Here is a 6869-nt window from a genome sequence, read left to right as displayed (position 1 = left end):
GTATTCTACAATTATAATCGATATCTGATGCAAAATTAGTGAATAAATGGATCTCACTCTTAATTATAATTTCAGTTACCTATGTATAGGATTATATGTGATCACTTATTTTATGATTAATAATATAAAGGAAAAATACAATTTTCCTTTTAATATGTATAAGATAAATTGTAGGAAATCAAAGGAAGAAGATGGATCTATAAAGGCTTCTTGCAGAAGATCACATTTTACTTTAAAATTTTTTTATTTTAATAACAATTTTTAACATGAATTTTCCAAATTTATGATTCATGTTGTCTTCCTCCCTTCTTCTCACCCCACCCTACACCCCTCCCGGAATTGACAAAGAAAATGAGATTTTATTCCAGACCTGAAAGAATCCAGTGAACTCAGGAGGCAGAGACTAGTAGGGACAGCAGTGAAGGCTGGGGGAAGAGGCAAAGGAGGCCAGAAAAATGAAGGTCTGGAGTTGGAGTCTCATGTGAGGAACAAGACTCCAGTGTCACTGGATTCTTAGAGTATGAAAGGGAATGAGGAAGAGGGAAGGAAAGTAAGGAGGGAGCTATCAGAGTGACCAGCCTTGTAGGTGGCTGCCCAGGTGGCATACCAAGACCTGGGGTGTTGTAGATGCTTGGTAGGAGTCTAGACTGAAAAGTGCTGATTCTGGTGGCAGTGGCATTCCAGGTAATAGAGAGCAGAACTTGTGGTGAAGAGGCAAGCAGGGTCCTGAGGTCCTGGCCTTGGGTGCTTTTGGAGGATATCTGTGATCTTGGGGCTTCAGAGGCAGGACAGTTGGGGTAGTGGGAAATACTAAGACACACCCAGAGTAGATGAGTTCAAAACCAGAAACTGTCTTCTTTCCTTGGAACTGAAGTCTCAGCATTCTTCCCTTTGAGCCCAGATTTCTCTGCTTTTCTTTTGGGCTGAGATCTTTCTGCCTTCTTGTTCTAGGTATGTCTGAATGAGTACTTTTAGTACCCCTGTATAGAGGACCTGCTCTGTATATCGACAGGGTTTTGAATGGTATAAAGTGTCACTGGGGATAAGGACAAAAAAGATTGAGCTAATGGTTAGCTCATGGCTGCTCTGACCATTGTAAGAATAAAGAGAGCCTCTGCTAAAACTGTAATAATAATGAGAGCCAACTAGCAATGTTATGATAGAGGGGAGAGAAAGAGAGTCTATGAGATGAGACTCTCTTCTATCTCTCCCCTCCTGCGGAATATGCATTGGGAGACTTTAAGGGGGTGTCACCCTGAAACTAGGTGAATTGGATGGTTATACCACCGTATAGGAGTTGGGGGCGAGGCTTCCCTATAAGTTGAGGTATGTGGTACCCCAATCTGATTCTGAACAAGGACAGGGTTCAGGAAAGCCTCCCTAAGGTCAACTTCACAGTGAGTGATCTGGCTCCAAGATGGAGGCAACCAGACCAAGCTGTGATTTCCCTCCCCCTTGTTGTCTCTCAGGCACTCTGGAACACTATCTGACTAATGAATGGCTTTCATTATTCGAAATTTAGGGGTTGGGGAAAGGGTTGAAGGGCAGAGGGATTTTGGGTTGCCCTCTTCTCTATTTCAATGGGGTCCGTCACTCAGGTGGGAACCTTTGGGGTTCCCACTCCCAAGATTCTTCCTTTGACACTTCTCCTGTTTCTATTTCTATTTCTATTCTATCTATAATTGTAAGTTAGACCAGAAAGGGTCTCTCAGCAAGGTTGGGTAATGGGGGAAGGAGACTAAGAGATTGCTCTGAAAATGGGGTACAAAAACTTAGCTGCTCTATTATTGAAGTCTTGCTGGGTGAGATGGGATGGAATCTTTGACCAGGGAATCAGAGTTTCAATGTCCAAAGAAAGATCCTCAGGAAGCAGTCAGGACTGGATTCTAACTGAGATGTCCACCTCCTTTTTCCTCCAAGACCTCCACCTGAAGCCTTTTTCTCCTCCTGCTTTCTCCAGAGCCTTTCCCAGAATTCCCTCTGGTCTCAACTGCCAGTAACTGTCACCAACTGTCAGCCACTCCTTCTCTGGCTCCTTTTATCCCATCCTCCTTGCACAAATCCCATCCTTACACCTTGCATTGAGTCTGAGCTTTATTTATACAACATTCAGAAGCCATTTACAAAGCACAATAGAGTTACAGTTGTACAATCACTCAAGGTTAAAGGTTTACATCATGATTGACAAATGGCTTACAAAATTTTCTCCCATGAAGATTTTTTTTTTTAATTTTATTTTGAATATTTTCCCATAGTTACATATTTCATGTTCCTTCCCTCTCCCCAAACCCCCCTAAATCCCCTTAGCCAACACACAATTCTCCTGGGTTTTACATGTGTCATTGATTAAGACCTAATTCCATATTATTGATAGTTGGAATAGAGTCATCATTTAGTATCTACATCCCCAATAATATCCCCATCAGCCCATGTGTTCAAGCAGTTGTTTTTCTTCTGTGTTTGTCCTCCCACAATTCTTCTTTTGAATATGGCTAGTTTTCTTTCTCATAAGTCCCTCGGCCTTGCTCTGGATCCTTGCATTGCTGCTAGTAGAGAAATCCATTATGTTCTATTGTACCACAATGTATTAGTCTCTGTGTACAATGTTCTCCTGGATCTGCTCCTTTCACTCTGCATCAATTCCTGGAAGTCATTCCAGTTTACATGGAATTCCTCCAGTTCTTTATTCCTTTGAGCACAATAGTATTCCATCACCATCAGATATCACAATTTGTTCAGCCATTCCTCAATTGATGGACATCCCCTTATTTTCCAATTTTTTGCCACAGCTATAAATATTTTTGTACAAGTCTTTTTCCTTCTTATTTCTTTGTCTCCCATAAAGATTAAGCCTGGAATGAAACAAGATTCAAGGTTAGGAATGAGCATCTTTTTTATCTAAAAACTATTTCAGGGAAAAGTTTCTATACTTCAAGAGATATCTTTAATGAATGAGAGCTTTTAACATATTATAGGGTGGAAAGAACCTGGCTGGATATGAAACTGTCTTACTTGCTTGTTTTTGACCTTGGGCCATCTGGGAACAGATTCAGAACCCTGGCAGCTTTTTGCTTAAATTCTTCCTTTTTGCCTTGGAGAAAAACTGTTAACTCCTTAACTGCTGGTTTGCTATACAGTACTTAGAGGTTTACTATGCTCTCCTAGAAAATCAAATTATAATGCTTTCCTGTAAGAAAAGGTGTGGATCATAAAAGGAATCATAGAAAGGAGTCCAGATTTTTATCTTAGATAAACCCATCTTGTCTGCATCCTGATTTGCAGGGCAGAAAGGTCAAAATGCACAGCCTTGCCTATCTGCCTTGATCTTTTGATGGGGTCCAGATAAAAATATCTATTAGAGACCCTGTTTCTCTCAATGGCTTCCAACACCCCTGCTAGTGGTGGTGGCTGCCCTTTCCTTTCTGAACTCTTTGAATGCCCTACAGATAGGTCAGGAGCAGTTCTCACTCTCAGACCTGGCTCCAGGGGCTGCTCTGCCCCTGCTACTGTTGTGGGAGAGAGTTTTATTGTGTGAGAGGGAGTGCTGGTTCTGGCCCAAAGAATTGCAGCTCAGACCCATTCCTCTCCACACAAGACAATGTAAAGGGAGAAAATGGGAGATGAGGGTTGGACTGGATATTTAAAACTTAGCTGCCAAGGATACATTACTCGATTCCAAATAAGAGGCCCAAGTCAGGATGACCTTTATGGTGGTTTATTTATAATTAGGAACATTGAAGGTTGGGAAAATGAGAGAGAGAAACTCTGGCATGGACCAGAGGCCTGAACCAGGGAGGCTTCAGAGGCCCCAGCAGAGGGGGCATAGAGGTTAAATAAATAAGGCTTCTAGCCACGAGGCCTCCTCTAAGAAGAGAGGCCTCCTTGAGGCTAGAGCCTCCAAGGGAAGAGAAAGAGAGTCAGACTAACTTACCCACGTGACACTTAAAAGGGAAGCAATCTGAGGTCTCACCCGAGCTCCTAAAACACTTAAGTTAAAAGCCCCTCACAGGAAGTTACCATCATATTTAAAAGACAGCAGCTTTCATCACTTCCTACGTCCACCTCCAGTTTCACAGGGACAAATGGCAGCCTCAGCCCAGTTTTGGACTCCCCAGGGGGCGGTTCCTTGTTTTTGATTTGTCACTTACTATCTCATGTGGATCACAGACCGCCTCCTCCCCATTGATAATTCTAAGTTGGGTGGGGTGACATCATTCCTGGTGGCTAAAGTCTAAAGAGTGAATGAGGGTGAGCTAATTCCATTTACACAATGAGGAGGTATCTACATGGTGTTGCTATAGGGACGGAAAAAGCCATTGCCAGGGAGAGGATAATGGAAGGGTCCCTGTAGGATTTCAGGTGGGGAATTGTGTCCTCCCATGCTTGGAAACTCTCAACTTTTCCTCACACTATTCCTCCCCTGGGTGTTCCAGGGCCATTGAAGGCTGAAAAGTAGGGAATGGATCAGGAAAGGGTGAAAGGGAAGAGCATCCAATACCAAGGATAGCCTGGGTTTTCCATGGAGCAGTATGGAAAAGTAGAAGAGTCCTACCAAGTAGGATATTATTGTTAGTTCAGGTCACTGACTTGTCAGTTATTCCTCAGGCTGCCCTTTGTTTTTCACATAAATAAACTTTTAAAATATTAATGTTGAATTGTGATATTTTTGTGGAATAAATTTCTCTTTAGCCTGGCCAGGACCAAAACATCAGGCATGCTGTACCCTCACCCCCAGGTTGTGAAACTAGGTGGAACCTCCCTTTTTTTGCTAAGCTAAATGGATTAAAGGTAGGACTGGCAAGCTATAGTGAACCTTGACCCATTTGGAGAGAGTGCTAGGCCCGCCACAAGGCTAGGGAAAGCTTGGACCGAAACCTTCCTTGTATGGACAAGGACCTGCTTCTCTTGTGATAAAGTAATGAGGGAGGAGTTGAGGTCTCCTAATTCTCCTTCTTCAGTGGTTATTTATCAATCTGAGATTGAAGAGGATGCTAAGGAAGGGACTGAGTAGTGATGTCACCAGGAAGATAATATATGTATATACATGAGAGATATATGATTTCATTCTTTATATTGTGGAGAGGGTCAACTGACCACATTAAACGACTAGTTGATTAATAAACTAATTTAAAAAGAAGAAATTCTGACTCTTAAGAATTCTAGGCATTACACTGTCAATGTCTTTCTGAAGAATGAGCTCAATCCCCAACCCCAGTTAATCAAATGTTATATTTTTAAAAGGTGAACAGCCCCTTCTTTCCTCATTATAGTTATTCTTCTTTCTGTATAGCTAAATATAAAATGACTAAATATATTCCAGTAACAAATGACATTTATCATAAAGCAAAGTCAGGATGTCCTGGCTAAGGCATATCATACCTAATGTTTTTGCCAAACTCTGAATATAATCAGTTAGCTAGAAGCTGAGCCTGATCCTATATAATTCTATGGAATCCTTTTTATGTTTTCATCTATATAAGAATTTCAACCATTTAGGAAATTAAATAGACAATTTTTCTTTGTTTTCTCCTCATTAATCACTGATAATATTTCCCCTCAAGAATAAGCAGTACTTGCTACCTTCTTACAAGCTTCATAAAAACATTCTTACCAGATTAATTCTGACACTTGTATTGAGGAGGAATTTCAGATCACCTTCTCTCTTCTCCACAGTATCTCCTCCCTCCCTCAGAGAGCACAAACTCTCTCCCTAATTCCATAAGGAAAAGTATTTCAGAGTAAGACACTGCTATAGTTTTTACTCTTCCAACATGATTCTCACTTCAGACACAAAATGCCTTTATCAATATTCCATTGGCTCTGAGTAAGTGCTGACTCTGACACTTTTTGACGTTAGGAGTTTGGGGTAAATCCCTTGTGCTTTAGTTTTTTGCACTTGGTTGATGAGGATTAGACTGGTTGAATTCTGCAGGCTCAGCTTTAAATCTTGTGACTTTTGCTGGTTTAGGGGTCAATAACATTCAAGGATGTGGCTGTGGTCTTCACTCATGACGAGTGGTGCCTGTTGGATCATTTTCAGAAAAAGCTATACAAGGAGGTCATGCTGGAGAATGTGCAGAATCTACTCTATGTAGGTAAGGACCATTTTCTCTTTTGACTCTGAATCCACCATTAAGGGAATGTCTTCATTCCATGCCAAATGTGCAGGACTTTATGCCTTTGCCAATGATTAAAAAAGCAAAAGTATTGATCTCTGCATAAGGTTTTCATCCTGTGTGTTTTCCATTTAAAAAAAGGTCTTTGGATTCTGTAATGAGAAGCTGGTGCTTTGCTTTCTTGCTTCTCTTGTGTTTTAGGTAGCTTCAGGTGAAAACTTAAAAGAGCGTTACAGATTTACATTTCTGAAGCTAATCCCAGAAGTCATCTAGTCCAGACTCTAATTAGACCTGAATTTTGTGTGCAGTCTATTAATACCCAGCCAGCATTTCCTTGAAGATGCTTTACTTATGACATGAATTGCAAAGTGTGATGAGAATCTTGAGCCTGCCTTTGTCACAGGACTTCTGAGCAGTTTAATTGTTTTCGTATGTGAAAATATTTCTGATAACATCCATATTGTGGTTATGACCAAATGGTATATCCAAGGACAGATTTTGCTTGTTTAAGTTTGAAAACTCCTTTTGGCCTGGGGAAATGGAATAAAAATCTGTTTATTTTCTGCCATCAGAGGAAAGAACTTATATTTCCATGTGTGTGCACACGTGTGTATGTGCGCACTTTTATGTTATCCTTCCTTCTGTGTTTATATCATACTTTGTTTTCTTCAGAGGCAGAGACAAATTTTGAAGTGAAGGAGATGTGTACCAACCTGAGCCTTTTTGTGGAAGGATCTGGCCCCCAGAGATGCA

General features: G+C 41.0%; 1 protein-coding gene across 1 annotated transcript in view; it reads left to right on the top strand.

The window, feature by feature from the left end:
- Positions 1-6869, top strand: part of LOC123240825 (leukocyte immunoglobulin-like receptor subfamily A member 2) — a 289397-nt gene that overhangs the window by 128589 nt on the left and 153939 nt on the right. The gene's annotated exons all lie outside the window — the stretch shown is intronic.

Source organism: Gracilinanus agilis, chromosome 3 (assembly GCF_016433145.1).
Source record: "Gracilinanus agilis isolate LMUSP501 chromosome 3, AgileGrace, whole genome shotgun sequence".
NCBI classification, from domain to species: domain Eukaryota; kingdom Metazoa; phylum Chordata; class Mammalia; order Didelphimorphia; family Didelphidae; genus Gracilinanus; species Gracilinanus agilis.
The sequence above is the reverse complement of the archived record's forward strand: the minus strand, read 5'-3'. Positions and strand labels throughout refer to the sequence as shown.